The sequence below is a fragment of the Elephas maximus genome, chromosome 10, assembly GCF_024166365.1.
Source record: "Elephas maximus indicus isolate mEleMax1 chromosome 10, mEleMax1 primary haplotype, whole genome shotgun sequence".
NCBI lineage: Eukaryota > Metazoa > Chordata > Mammalia > Proboscidea > Elephantidae > Elephas > Elephas maximus.
In genome coordinates this window covers 36,315,803-36,331,685 of record NC_064828.1, presented here as the reverse complement: position 1 = coordinate 36,331,685, position 15,883 = coordinate 36,315,803, and positions in this window count along the sequence as shown.

Here is a 15,883-nt window from a genome sequence, read left to right as displayed (position 1 = left end):
ACGTCATAGCTAAAAACTTTTTCCCAGTCTGTAGGTAGTCTTTTTACTCTTTTTGTGAAGCATAGGTGTTTGACTTTTAGGAGCTCCCAGTTATCTAGTTTCTCTTCTGGCATCTGTGCATTGTTAGCAATATTTTGTATACTGTTTTTGTAATGTATTAGGGCTCTTAGGATTGTCCCTATTTTTTCTCCCATGATCTTTATTGTTTCAGATTTTATATTTAGGTCTTTGATCCATTTTGAGTTGGGTTTTGTACATGGTGTGAGGTATGGGTCATGTTTCATTTTTTTTTTTTTTGCAGATGGATATCCAGTTATGCCAGCACCATTTGTTAAAGAGACTGTCTTTTCCCACATTAAACAGACTTTGGGCCTTTGTCAAATATCAGCTGTTCATATGCGGATGGCTTTATTTCTGGATTCTCAATTCTGTTCCATTGGTCTATGCATCTGTTGTTGCTCCAGTACCAGGTTGTGTTGACTACCGTGGCAGTGTAATATGTTCTAAAATCAGGTAGTGTGGGGCCTCCCACTTTGTTCTTCTTTTTCAGTAATGCTTTACTTATCCAGGGCCTCTTTGCCTTCCATATGAAGTGGGTGATTTCTTTCTCCATCTCATTAAAAAATGTCACTGGTATTTGGATCGGGATTGCATTTTATCTATAGATCACTTTGGGCAGAATAGACGTTTTTACAATGTTGAGTCTTCCTATCCATGAGCAAGGTATGTTTTTCCACTCATGTAGGTCTCTTGGTTTCTTGCGGTAGTGTCTTATAGTTTTCTTTGTATAGGTCTTTTATGTCTCTGGTTAGATTTATTCCTAAGTATTTTATCTTCCTAGGGCCTATTGTAAATGGTGTTGATTTGGTGATTTCCTCTTCATTGCTCTCTTTGTTGGTATAGAGGAATCCAACTGATTTTTGTATATTTATCTTGTATCCTTGCACTCTGCCAAACTCTTCTATTAGTTTCAGTAGTTTTCTGGAGGATTCCTTAGGGTTTTCTGTGTATAAGATCATGTCATCTGCAAATAAAGATGATTTTATTTCTTTCTTGCCAATCCAGGTGCCCTTTATTTCTTTGTCTAGCCTAACTGCTCTGGCTAGGACCTCTAGCACAATGTTGAATAAAAGTGGTGATAAAGGGCATCCTTATCTGGTTCTCGTTCTCAAGGGAAATGCCTTCAGGCTCTCTCCATTTAGGGTGATGTTGGCTGTTGGCTTTGTATAAAAAAAGGCTTTGTATACATGCCCTTTATTATGTTGAGGAATTTTCTTTCTTTTCCTATTTTGCTGAGAGTTTTTATCACGAATGGGTGTTGGACTTTGTCAAATGCCTTTTCTGCATCCATGTGGTTCATTTCTTTTGTTTTATTTATGTGATGGATTACATTGATTGTTTTTCTAATGTTGAACCATTCCTGCATACCTGGTACGAATCCCACTTGGTCATGGTGAATTATTTTTTTGATATGTTGTTGAATTCTATTGGCTAGAATTTTGTTGAGGGTTTTTGCATCTAAGTTCATGAGGAATATAGGTCTCTAATTTTCTTTTTTTGTAATGTCTTTACCTGTTTTTGGTATCAGGGATATGCCGGCTTCATAGAATGAGGCTGGGAGTATTCCATCCTTTTCCATGCTCCGAAATACTTATAGTAGTAGTGATGTTAACTCTTCTCTGAAAGTTTGGTAGAATTCTTCAGTGAAGCCATCAGGGCCCTTGATTTTCTTTGTTGGGAGTTTTTTTTATTAGTTTTTCAATCTCTTCTTTTGTTGTAGTTTATTTAGTTGTTCTAGCTCTGTTTGTGTTAGTTTAGGTAGGTAGTGTGTTTCCAGGAATTTGTTCGTTTCCTCTAGGTTTTCAAATTTGTTAGAGTACGACTTCTCATAGAATTCTGTTATGATTCATTTAATTTCAGTTCGGTCTGTTGTGATGCAGCCCATCTCATTTCTTATTTGGGTTATTTGCTTCGTCTTCTGTTTTTCTTTTGTCAGTCTGGCCAACGGTTTCTCTGTTTTGTTAATCTTTTCTAAGAACCACCTTTTTGTCTTGTTAATTCTTTCAATTGCTTTTCTGTTTTCTATTTCATTTAATTTTGCTCTAATTTTTATTATTTGCTTTCTTCTCGTGCCTGAAGTTTTCTTTTATTGCTCTCTTTCTATTTGTTGAAGTTATAGGGATAATTCTTTGATTTTGGCCCTTTCTTCTTTCTGTATGTGTGCATTTATTGCTATAAATTGCCCTTTGAGCACTACTTTCACTGTGTCCCAAAGGTTCTGATAGTGTTTTCATTCTTATTAGATTCTATGACTATCTTTATTCTGTCCTTAATTTGCTCTATAATCCAATAGTTTTTGAGCAAAGTGTTGTTCAGTTTCCATGTGTTCAATTTCTTTTCCCTGAAGTTTCTGTTATTGACTTCTAGTTTTGTGGCTTTCTGGTCAGAGAAGATGTTTGTAATATTTCAATATTTTGGATTCTGTTAAGGTTTGCTTTATGGCCTAATATGTGGTCTATTCTAGAGAATGTTCCATGTGCATTGGAAAAAAATGTATGCTTGGATGCTGTTGAGTGGAGTGTTATGTATATGTCTATGAGGTCAAGTTGGATAATTGTGGCATTTAGCTCTTCCATGTCTTTATTCAGCTTCTTTCTGGATGTTCTGTCCTTCACTGAAAGTGGAGTGTTAATGTCTCCTACTATCATTGTGGAGGTACCTATCTCACTTTTCAATGCTGTTAGAGTTTGTTTTATGTATCTTGAAGCCCTGTCATTGGGTGCATAAAAATTTAATATGGAAATACTCTCCTGGTATATTGTCCCTTTAATAATTATATACTGTCCTTCCTTATCCTTTGTGGTAGATTTAAGTTTGAAATCTGTTTTTTCAGAAATTAGTATAGCCACTCCTGCTCTTTTTTGATTTTTCTTTGCTGGATATATTTTTTTTCCATCCTTTGAGTTTTAGTTTGTTTGTGTCTTCAAGTCTAAGGTGTGTCTCTTGTAGGCAGCATATAGATGAATTGTGCTTTTATATCTATTCTGCAACTCTGCCTCTTTATTGCTGTATTTAGTCCATTTACATTTAGCGTAATTATAGATAGGTATGAGTTTAGTGCTGTCATTTTGATGCCTTTTTTTGTGTGTCCTTGACAGTTTCATTTTTCCACTTACTTTTTTCTGCTGAGAAGTTTTTCTTTGTAAATTGTGTGTTCTTCTTTTTCACTGTAGTTGAATTTGTTTTGGCTGAGTCTTTATTTATTTATTTATTTATTTATTTATTTTTGAAGTGTAGAATTGTTAGTCTTCTCTGTGGTTACCTAAATATTTACCCCATTTTTCTAAGTTTAAACCTAACTTGAATCTCCCTATATCGCCTTGATTTCCTCTCTGTATGGAAGATCAATGCCTATTTTTTTAGTCCCTGTTTATTGATTTAATGTTGTCATCTTTTACATAACGACATCATTGATTCCCTGTTTTGAGTGTTTTTTTGTCTTGATTTATTTTTGTGATTTCCCCATCTGAGTTGATATCTGGCTGCTTTGTCCTGTGTTCTACTGTTTGGTTGATGTCTTATATTATTGATTTTTTAACCAGAGAATTCCCTTTAGTATTTCTTGTAGTTTTGGTTTGGTTTTTGCAAATTCCCTAAGCTTCTGTTTAGCTGAAAATCTCAATTTCACCTTCATGTTTTGCTGGATATATGATTCTTGGCTGGCAATTTTTCTCCTTCAATGCTTTATATATGTCATCCCATTACTTTCTTGCCTGCACAGTTTCTGCCAAGTGGTCCAAACTTATTCTTTTTTTTTTTTTTTTTAATTTTTATTAAGCTTCAAGTGAACATTTACCATTCCAATCAGTCTGTCACATGTAGGTTTACATACATCTTACTCCCTTCTCCCACTTGCTCTCCCCCTATTGAGTCAGCCCTTACAGTCTCTCGTTTCGTGCCAATTTTGCCATCTTCCCTCTCTCCCTATCTTCCCATCCCCCCTCCAGTCAAGAGTTGCCAACACACTCTCCCGTGTCCACCTGATTTAATTAGCTCACTCTTCATCAGCATCTCTCTCCCCCCCACTGACCAGTCCTTTTCATGCCTGATGATTTGTCTTCGGGGATGGTTCCTGTTCTGTGCCATCAGAAGTTCTGGGGAGTATTGTCTCTGGGATTCCTCTAGTCGCAATCATACCATTAGGTGTGGTCTTTTAGTGAGAATTTGGGGTCTGTATCCCATTGGTCTGCTCCCTCAGGAGTTGTCTGTTGTGCTCCCTGACAGGACAGACATCGATTATGGCCGGGCACCAACTAGTTCTTCTGGTCTCAGGATAATGTAGGTCTCTGGTTCATGTGGCCCTTTCTGTCTCTTGGGTTCTTAGTTGTCATGTGACCTTGGTGTTCTTCCTTTGCCTTTGCTCCAGGTGGGTTGAGACCAATTAATGTATTTTAGATGGCCCAAACTTTTTCTTATTGATCCTCCTTTGTAGGTGACTTTTCATTTATCCCTGGGTGCTCTTAAAATTTTCTCTTTATCTTTGGTTTTGGCAAGTTTGATTATAATATGTCTTGGTGACTATCTTTTGGGATCTTCCTTGTATGGGGTTTGATGAGCTTCTTGAATAGATATCCTTTCAACTTTCGTGATGTCAGGGAAGTTTTCTGCCAACAAATCTTCATCAATTCTCTCCATATTTTCTGCTATCCCTCCCTGTTCTGGTATTCCAATCACTCACAAGTTATTGTTGATAGTGTCCCACATGATTCTTAGGGTTTCTTCATTTTTTAAATTTCTTTTATCTGCCTTTTCTTTGAATATATTGTTGCTAAGTGTTTTATCTTCCATCTTACTAATTCTGCCTTCCACTTCCTCAATTCTTCTCCTCTGACTTTCTATTGAGCTGTCTAATTCTGTAATTTTATTGTTAATCTTCTGAATTTCTGATTGCTGTCTCTCTATGGATTCTTGCAGCTTATTAAATTTTTTGTTATGTTCTTGTATAATCTTTTTAATTTCTTCATCTGCTTTGTCTGTATGTTCCTTGGCTTTTTGTACATGTTGCCTGATCTCATTCCTGATGTCTTGAAGAGTTCTATATATTAATCTTTTGTATGCTCCATCTGGTAATTCCTGGAACACTTCTTCATCTAGGAGAGTCCTTGACTGGGAGTTTGTTGAAGCAATCACGGTCTACTTCTTTATGTGATTTGATATCAACTGTTGTCTCCGAGCCATCTATAAGTTATTGTATTAATTTATTTTATGTTTTCTGTGTCCTAGTTTCTTGCTTTGTTTTGGTTTGATATACCCAAATAGGCTACTAGAGTGAGCTAACTTGATTATTGGCGATTTGAAGCACTAACGTCCTGTTACCAGGTGGCTAGAGCTGTTACCAGGTGTATGAGCCTAGGAGTCCTTTCCTTATTCTTGTATAGGTTCACTTCAGGTGTCCTGATAGCCAGTCACCTGGTGTGTGGTGTAGGGTCTCACCTACTATCTTAGAGGAACAGCGGAGACTGATGTATGCACAGTTTTCTGGTAGCAGCAGGGGGTCTCGCTCTGAGGAAGGCAGAGGGCTGACAGCCTTCCCCCAACTGTCAGTGAGGAAGGAGCATTCCTGTTCTCTAGAGCACTCTGGTGGGTGGGCTTTGCAGCTGTATCTCAGGCACCCAGTGCTTATACCTGTAAGGACTGGTGGGCACCACTATCCTTGGACCCCTTTTGCAGGTGGCTAGGTGATATGGATGGAGCCTCCAGTCCTTGGTCCCCCACTGTGGGTAGGTGAAGGTACTGTTTAATAGGCAGAGTGATATCAAACCTCCAAAACCTGCCTCTGCACTGCACAGCTGAAACAGTTACAGTCAGGCCTCAAATGGGCTCACCATAGCAATATAATAGCCAGATACTATCTGGTGTAGTGGAGCCACCTGGATCCATGCAGGGGTAAAAGACAAAGCCTGTGGATCACTTTTGCTGGGACTGGAGCCACTTCTGCTTTGAGCTTCCAGATTAGGGGAGTCAGAAGAGTATTTTTCCCCCATTTATTCATTTGTTCCTTCTCCAAGGCCAGGAGAATGGCTCAGGACATGCAGCAGAACCTACCTCAGGCCCAGGGAAATCAACTGCTAATGAAGCTGGCTGGGGCAGAGGGAGGAGAGATCAGATAGACAGGAGAGAGTTCTTTCAAAAGAAGGAGCTATTACAGCCATGCAGTAAATTAGACAAAATCATTTATCTTGTGCTGAGAGTGCCATTTTATCTCAGATTCCAGAGGCATGTGTAGACTGTGTGTGCTGGCTGGGTCCCCGCTGAGATCGCCCCAGGGGGTTCAGGCTGTGTCCCATGTTTGCCTTCTTTCACTGAAGCAGCTGTGTCCTAAACTCCACGGCCAGTCCCACAACCATCACACCAGCGGGTCAGGAGTGCCAGCACTTTGGTTGCCTTCTTTTGTGGAAGCAGCTGCTTCTGAAACACCATGGCCAGACCCACTGTAGACATGCCACAGGGTCAGGAGTGCACCACTCTGCTTGCCTTCTTTCACTGAAGCTGCCGTGTCCTGGAAAACTACCACCAGCCCCACCGCAGTTGTGCCAAGGAATTGGAGCTGAGGCGTTGCTGCAGGCTCGGCAACTCCTCCCTGGTTCTGCACTGTCTCTCCCTCCCCCATGACTCAGTCCAATTCTTTAAGTTGGCCTTTGATGCTCAGGGCTCCTAGCTTGTCATATATATAATCAATTCACTTGTTTTTTTTTTTTTTTTTTCATCTTTGTTGTAAGAGGGATCACCAGAAGCATCTGACTGCTTCGCCATCTTGGCCCTGCCTCAGGAACCATATTTTTAAGCCTCAACCTCAGTGGAGCAGTTGACCAGGGTAGAGGATGGGATTTTTCTTTAGTGGTCTGATTTCCTTCATTACCAGATAGGTCAGCTCAGCATGAAGTGGAGAGGAACCTAGAATACCTGGTCCTAAGACATCCCAGCCATGGGTTCCGAGGAGAATTTCAAGAGAAAGGGTCCTGGGATGTGAATGGAGTCCCAATTTCTTTTAGGATCATCAATGAAGAACTGGAGTTTTTTGGCTTGGAGGAGGGTGGGAGGTACACTGAAAGGCTAGTATGCATAATGTTGTTGTTCTGTTTCGTTGAGTTGATTTCAACTCACAGTGACCCTAAAGAACAGAGTAGAACTACTGCATAGGGTTTCTTAGGCTATAATCTTTAAGAGAGAAGATGTCTTTTGTTCCATGGAGCTGCTCTTGGGCTCCAACTGCAGATCTTTTGATTAGCACACTAATGCTTAACCATCATGCAACCAGGGTTTTTTGGTATGCATAATAACCAAAACATGTTGTAATGATTGATTGTATTGTCATTTTGTTGAACTGTGGTGGCTTCTGTGTTGCTGTGATACTGGAAGCTATGCCACCTGTATTTCAAATACCAGCAGGGTCAACCGTGGTGGGAAAGTTTCAGAAGAGCCCCTCAGGTTGGAAGTCACTCAAAATGTGACCAGGGTAGGGCTGATTCCTCAAAGTAAAGTCAACCTTAATGAAGTGAATGGATTAAAGCTTTTGGGATCTTCATTTGTTGATGTGGCACAATTCAAAATGAGAAGAAATGGCTGCAAACACCCATTAATAATTAGAATGTGGAATGTACATGGTATGAATCTAGAAGAACTGAAAGTGGTTAAAAATGAAATGGGACCCATAAAGATCAATATCCCAGACTTCAGTGAGCTGAAAAGGACCGGTGTTGGCCACTTTGAATCAGACAATGATATGGTATACTATACCGGGAATGACAAATTGAAGAGCAATGGTATCACATTCGTTTTCGAAATGAACATTTGAAGATATATCCTGAAGCACTAGGCTGTCAGTGATAGGATAATATCCAGACGCCTATAAGGAGACCAGTTAATAGGGCTATTATTCAAATTTATGAACCAACCACTAATGCCAAAGATGAGAAAATTGAAGATTTTACCAACTTCTGAGGTCTGGAATTGATCAAAATACAATCAAGATGCATGAATAATTACTGGTGATTGGAATGTGAAAGTTGGAAACAAACAAGAAGGATCTGTAGTCAGAAAATATCGCCTTGGTGATAGAAATGACTCCAGAGATTCCAAGATAGAATTTTGCAAGACTAATGACTTATTCATTGCAAATACTTTTTTTTCAACAGCATAAGTGGCGACTAGTAGAAATCACAAGATAGAATACACAGAAATCAAATCAACTGTATGTGTGGAAAGAGACAATATGAAAGTTAAATATTATGAGTCACAACAAGGCCAGGAGCTGACTTCAGAATAGACCATCAATTGCTCATATGTAAGTTGAAGTTGATGAAAATTAAAACAAGTCCATGTGAACCAAAATACAACCTTGGGTGTATCCTACCTGATTTGGAGAACATCTTAAGAATAGGTTTGATACATTGGCCACTAATGACAGAAGAACAGATGAGCTGTGGGATGATATCAAGACCATCATACATGATGAAAGCAACAGGTCATTAAAAAGACAGGAAAGAAAGAAAAGACCAAAATGCATGTCAGAAGAGACTCTGAAACTTGCTGCTGAATGTAGAGAAGCTGAAGTGAATGGAAGAAATGATGAAGTAAAAAAAGCTGAACAGAAGATATCAAAGGGAAGCTTGAGAAGACAAGGTAAATTATTATAATGAAATGTGCAAATACCTGAAGATAGAAAACGTAAAGGGAAGAACACACTTGACATTTCTCAAGCTGAAAAAATTTGAGGGAATGTTCATGCCTCGAGTTACAGTATTGAAGGATTCTATGGGCAAAATATTGAACAGCACAGGAAGCATCAAAAGCAGATGGAAGGAATACAAAGAGTGACTGTACCAAAATGAATTGGTCAATGTTCAACCATTTCAGGAGGTAACATGATTAAGAACTCTTGGAATGGAAGGAAGAAGTCCAAGCTGCACTGAAGACATTGGTGAAAACAAGACTCTAAGAATTGGTGGAATACCAATTGAGTTATTTTAACAAAGGAATGCAGCACTGGAGGTGCTCCCTTGTGTATGCCAAGAAATTTGGAAGGCCACTACCTGGCCAACAGACTGGAAGAGATCTATATCTCTGCCAATTCCAAAGAAAGGTGATCCTGCAGAATGTAGAAATTATCAATGTCATTACTATCACACACAAGTAAAATTTTGCTGAAGATAATTTAAAACTGGTTTCATCTGTACATTAACAGAGAACTGCCATAAATTCAAGCCAGATTCAGATGAGGACATGGAACGAGGGATATCGTTGCTAATGTCAGATGGATCTTGGCTGAAAGCAGAGAAAACTAGAAAGACGTTTACCTGTGTTTTATTGACTAGGCAAAGTAATTCGACTGTGTGACTCATAACAAATTATGTATAACATTTAGAAGAATGGGAATTCCAGAACTCTTAATTGTGTTCATGCGGGACCTGTACATAGACCAATAGGCAGTCATTCCAACCAGAACAAGGGGAGAATTTGTGGTTTAAAATCAAGAAATGTGTGCATCAGGTTTGTATCCTTTCTTCACACTTATTCAATCTGCATGAGGAGCAATAATCCCAGAAGCTGAACTATGTGAAGAAGTATGTGGTAACCAGATTGGTGGTATCCGGATTGGTGGAAGACTCATTAACAACCTGTGATATATAGATGATACAACTTTGCTTGCTGAAAGTGAAGAGGACATAAAACACTCACTAATGAAGAGCAAAGATTACAACCTTCAGTATGGATTGCACCTCAACATAAAGAAAACAAAAATCCTTATCACTGGAACAGTAAGAAACATCATGATAAACATAAAATATCGAAATTGACAAGGATTTCGTTTTACTTGACTCCATAACCGATGTCCATGAAAGTAGCAGTCAAGAAATCAAATGACATATTATATTGGGCAAATGCACTGCAAAAGACTTCTTTGAAGTGTTGAAAAGCAAAGACGCCACTTTCAGGACTACAGTGTCCTTGACCCAAGCCATGTTATTTTCAGTTGCATCATATGAATGTGAAGGCTGGACAATGAATAAGGAAGACTGAAGAAGAACTGATGCCTTTGAATTATGGTGTCTGCAAAGAATATTGAATACACCATGCATTGCTGGAAGAATGAACAAGTCTGTCTTGGACGTACAGCCAGAGTGCTCCTTGGAAGCAAAAATGGTGAGACTTCATATTAATGGATATGTTATCAGGAGGTAGCAGTCCCTGGAGAAGGACATCATGCTTGGTAAGGTAGAGGGTCAGGGAAAAAGACGAGGACTTCCGATGAGATAGAATGGCATTGTGGCTGCAACAATGGGCTCAAACATAACAACGATTGTGAGGATGGTGCAGGACAAGGCAGTGTTTTGTTCTGTTATACACAGGGTTGCTATGAGTCAGAACTGATCGATCACACCTAACAACAACAACAACAAGTTTCAGCCTTGGTGTCTGAGGAGCATTTCTAGAGAAGAGGGTTCTGAGAGATGAATGGGCCCCCAATTTCTTTTAGGAACATCAGTGAAGAACTGGAGGTGTTTGGTATTGAGGATAGTCAAGTTGCACTGAAAGGCAGGTCTGCATAACGTTGTTGTGTCTTTGAGTTAATTCTGACTCATAGTGAACTTATGTACCAAAGTAGAACTGCCCCATAGGATTTCCTAGGCTCCAATCTTCTTTTTTTTTTTTAGTTTTTATTTTGCTTTAAGTGAAAGTTTAAAATCAAGTCAGCCTCTCATACAAAAATTTATATACACCTTGCTATATATGCCTACACCTAGTTGCTCTCCCCCTATTGAAACAGCACACGCTTTCTCTCCAGCCTGTATTTTCATGTCCATTCAGCCAGCTTCTGTCCCCCTCTGCCTTCTCATCTGCCCTCCAGACAGGAGCTGCCCATATAGTCTCATGTGTCTACTCAATCCAAGAGGCTCACTCCTCACCGGTATCATTTTCTGTCTTATAATCCAGTCCAATCCCTGTCTGAAGAGTTGACTTTGGGAATGGTTCCCGTCTTGGGCTAACAGAAAGTCTGGGGACCATGACCTCTGGGGGCCTTCTAGTTTTAGTCAGACCATTAAGTCTGGTCTTTTTACGAGAATTTGGGGTCTGCATCCCACTACTGTCCTGCTCCCTCAGGAGTTCTCTTTTGTGTTCCCTGTCAAGGCACCATCTAGTTCTTCTGGTCTCAGTCTAAAGTAGTCTCTGATTTATGTAGCCCTTTCTGTCTCTTTGGCTCATAATTATCTTATGTCTTTGGTGTTCTTCATTCTCCTTTACTCCATGTGTGTTGAGACCAATTAATGCATCTTAGATGGCCGCTTGCTAGCATTTAAGAACCCAGACACCACTCTCCAAAGGGGGATGCAGAATGTTTACTCAATACATTTTCTTATGCTAATTGAACTAGATGTCCCCTGAAACCATGGTCCCCAAACCCCTGCCCCTGCTACGCTGGCCTTTGAAACATTCGGTTTATACAGGAAACTTCTTTGCTTTTGGTTTAGTCTAGTTGTGCTGGCCTCTCCTGTATTGTGTGTTGTCTTTCCCTTCACCTAAGATAGTTCTTGTCTACTATCTAATTAGTGATTACACCTCCCCCTTCTTCCCTCCCCACTCTCGTAACCATCAAAGAATATTTTCTTCTCTGTTTAAGCTATTTCTTGAGTTCTTATAATGGTGGTCTCATGCAATATTTGTCCTTTTGCAACTGACTAATTTCACTCAAAATAATGCCTTCCAGATTCCTCCATATTATGAAATGTTTCACGGATTCATCATTGTTCTTTATCAATGTGTTGTGTTTCATTGTGTGAATATACTGTAATTTATTTATCCATTCATCCATTGATGGGCACCTTGGTTCGTTCCATCTTTTTTAGGCTGCAATCTTTAAGGGAGCAGATTGCCATGGCTTTTGTCCCACAGAGCTGCTGGTGGTTTCTACCCACAGAAGTTTCAGTTAGCACATGAGCACTTAACAATATCACCACTAGAGCTTTTTGATATGCATAATAGCCAAAACTGGTTGTATTGATTCTCAAAATAGAAACTCAGCATGTCCCTTTCTATCCTGGAGGAATGTATATGGTGATGGTATCATAAGAACCACACTCTTAGGTATTTTTTAAATCCATATGACCACACTTACCTGCAGAAAATCCTGAATTCTGAGAAGGAACAAAGTGGCTTTTAGGGACTTTTCTTTCAGTCAGAAATTGTGGTACCGTTTACTAAGTTCTATTTTGGTTTTTGGAAGAGAATGAACATGGTGCCATACTGCCAGATATTTGTCAACAGCAACTGCCTGGTTACATAACATCTCTCACACCAATCCTTCCCCTCTTAGTGCTTCACTATTAGAGAGCACAAGAGCTTAATTTTCACAAATGTAAAATAAACAAGTACTGGTCTCACCATAAAAGAACGCTTGACAAGAATTTTTCATCTATTAACTTCTTGACTGTTTCAAACACATTTGTATTTTGGGAATGGGCATGAGATTAGGGATTGAGATGAAGCGGAGATAGGATATTGATGAGAACACTAGGAGGTAAACAGGTGATAGATTAAGAAAGTTGAAGAGACCATTCTGCTTCAATTCATGATTTGGCCCATGTTGCCCTGATAACACGATATTGGTGTTAATTCTTGATATGTTCAAAGTCAAGAATTCCATCTCAAAGAATTTGACAGTGCATGAAAGAAGGGGCATGGTTGGCAAATCCTGTCTTCAAGACTACCTTCATGCTAAGGATCAGCACGAATCTAGTTCCAAAGCATGGAAATGCAACAGTCCTCATTTTCCTACTTCAACATCCTAGGTGCCCAGCGATCACAGTGCACACTCCCTCTCTCAGTCCCAGCCATCCAGAGCTGGGTCATAGGTCACAAATTAGAAGCACACTGACTTTCAACACTAAAAACCCAGAGATACATCAAAGCTCATGGGTTAGAAGACATCTTTCAGAGTTCCAAACAAGCAGACACCAGCCCCTGCTGACTCTCACTGCCCCTGTGGGTTCTTTAATTCGTTGGAATGAATCACAGAATTCACACAGTGTACACATACTATTATAGATGTATTACAAGCAAAAATGATGCAAACAAAACATACAAAAACAGAAGCAGGATGGGCCAGGGAGGTGTCACAGCCCAGAGCATCCATGTCCCAAAACAGAATGGTGCTACCCTGTCCCGTGAGTAGTTAGGACTCTCCTCTGAGCCTTAGGGCTCAGACTTTCATTGGCCTCTCCATATGACCATGATAGATTACATCTTGTCTTATGAGGTTTAGTCAGCATCATGTTGACATGGTCCCTCTTCGTCTGGTCAGACCCCATTCTTTTTCTTTTTTTTTGGTACTTTGGTAGTTTATTTAACATAAAGTTATAATAGCATCAACTGTATTTTCACTCATATTTGACTCAGATAATGTATCATTTCAATATTTCATACACTGCTATTTTTGCTTTCTTTTATATTTTTATCTAATTACTTCTTTTTTAATAATTTTTATTGTGCTTTAAGTGAAAGTTTACAAATCAAGTCAGTCTGTCACATGTAATCTTATATACACCTCACTACATACTCCCATTTACTCTCCCCCTAATGAGTCAACCCGCTCCCTCCTTCCAGTCTCTCCTTTTGTGACACTTTTGCCAGTTTCTAACCCTCTCTACCCTCCCATCTCCCCTCCAGACAGGAGATGCCAACACAGTCTCAAGTGTCCACCTGATACAAGTAGCTCACTCCTCATCAGCATCTCTCTCCAGCCCATTGTCCAGTCCCTTCCAGGTCTGATGAGTAGTCATCGGGAATGGTTCCTGTCCTGGGCCAACAGAAGGTTTGGGGACCATGACATCCAGGATTCTTCTAGTCTTGGTCAGACCATTAAGGCTGGTCTTTTTATGAGAATTTGGCATCTGCATCCCACTGTTCTCCTGCTCCCTCAGGAGTTCTCCATTGTGTTCCCTGTCAGGGCAGTCATCAGTTGTGGTTGGGCACCATCTAGTTCTTCTGGTCTCAGGGTGATGTAAGTCTCTGGTTCATGTGGCCCTTTCTGTCTCTTGGGCTCATAGTTATCATGTGACCTTGGTGTTCTTCATTCTTCTTTGATCCAGATGGGTTGAGACAATTGATGCATCTTAGATGGCCACTTGTTAGCATTTAAGACCCCAGACGCCACACTTCTAAGTGGGATGCAGAATGTTATCATAATCGAGTTTATTATGCCAATTGACTTAGAAGTCCCCTTAAGCCATAGTCCCCAAACCCCCACCCTTGCTCTGCTGACCTTCAAAGCATTCAGTTCATCCCGGAAACTTCTTTGCTTTTGGTCCAGTCCAGTTGAGCTGACCTTCCCTGTATTAAGTATTGTCCTTCCCTTCACCTAAAGTAGTTCTTATCTACTAACTAATCAGTAAATAACCCTATCCCACCCTCCCTTCCTCCCCCCTCTCATCACCAAAGAAGAATGTGTTCTTCTCAGTTTATACTATTTCTCAAGAACTTATAATAGTGGTCTTATGTAGTTATTTGTCCTTTTGCATCTGACTAATTTCACTCAGCATAATGCCTTCCAGGTTCCTCCATGTTATGAAATGTTTCACAGATTCGTCACTGTTCCTTTATTGATGCATAGTATTCCATTGTGTGAATGTACCATAATTTATTTAACCATTCATCCATTGATGGACACCTTGGCTGCTTCCAGCTTTTTGCTGTTGTAAACAGTGCTGCAATAAACATGGGTGTGCATATATCTGTTCGTGTAAAGGCTCTTATTTCTCTAGGGTATATTCCGAGGAGTGTGATCAGACCCCATTCTTTAGTCTCAGGTGTTGATAGGAGAGGAAAGAACAGAGTACAAAGGCCAAATGACTTTCTGCAATGTGATTTTCTCTTTGTGGTTGCAAAGCTTCGTGATTGCATAAGTTTTCAACCTACACTACTGGAGAGATTAACAGAAAACTCTAGCAATACAGATTTTACCACTTTTTACAGCAGTACAGATGACTGAAAGCACAGTTATGCAGATTTCACCTTCAAAGAAGGAGATGTTATGGGCCACTTGGTTCCACATGGTTCCTCTCCAGGTAGGTATCGGAGCTGCCTGGATGGCCACTGATTGCAATAGTGCAGGCCTAGCAATAATGAAGAGATCTGTATAGCTCTCATTCCTATGGATAACTTGTTGAATGAATGAGCTGGTAACTTCCCTTTCTGGGCTTCATATTTTAAGGTTTCATGATTGTCTATATTAGTGTGTACCTACATTTTTCCTTTCTAAAGCCAGCGAATTTGGTTTCCTATGGCTTCCAAAACAAAAGACCACAAACTACATGGCTCATTAGAACTGAAATTCATTATTTCATAGTTCTAGAGGCTAGAAGTCTAAAATCTGGATGTTGGCCATGGTGATTCTTGCTGGTGCCCCTTGCGAAAGAATCTGTTGCATGATTCTGTCTTAGATTTTGGTGATAACTGGGTATTGTTGGCATTTTTTGATTGTAGAGGCATCTTCACATGGCAGTTTTCTCTCTTTCACTGTGTATCTTCTCTTTTATAAAGAAACAAGTCACATAAGATTAGCACCCACCCACTCAAGTAGGACCTCAGGTTAACTGACAACAACATCAGAGACCCTATTTTCAAACAGGATCACACTCAAATTTATGGGGGTTATGACTTCAAAATATATTTTTGGGGAAAAAAAATTCATTCCCTAATGGTATTCCTGCTCTCTGGCCTCCCTCAATTCAAGTCCTTCCCATTTGCAAAATACATGCACTTCATACCAGTATCTCCAATAATCTTAACCCATCCGAGTTTTAACTCTAAATCCAAACTTACTTTC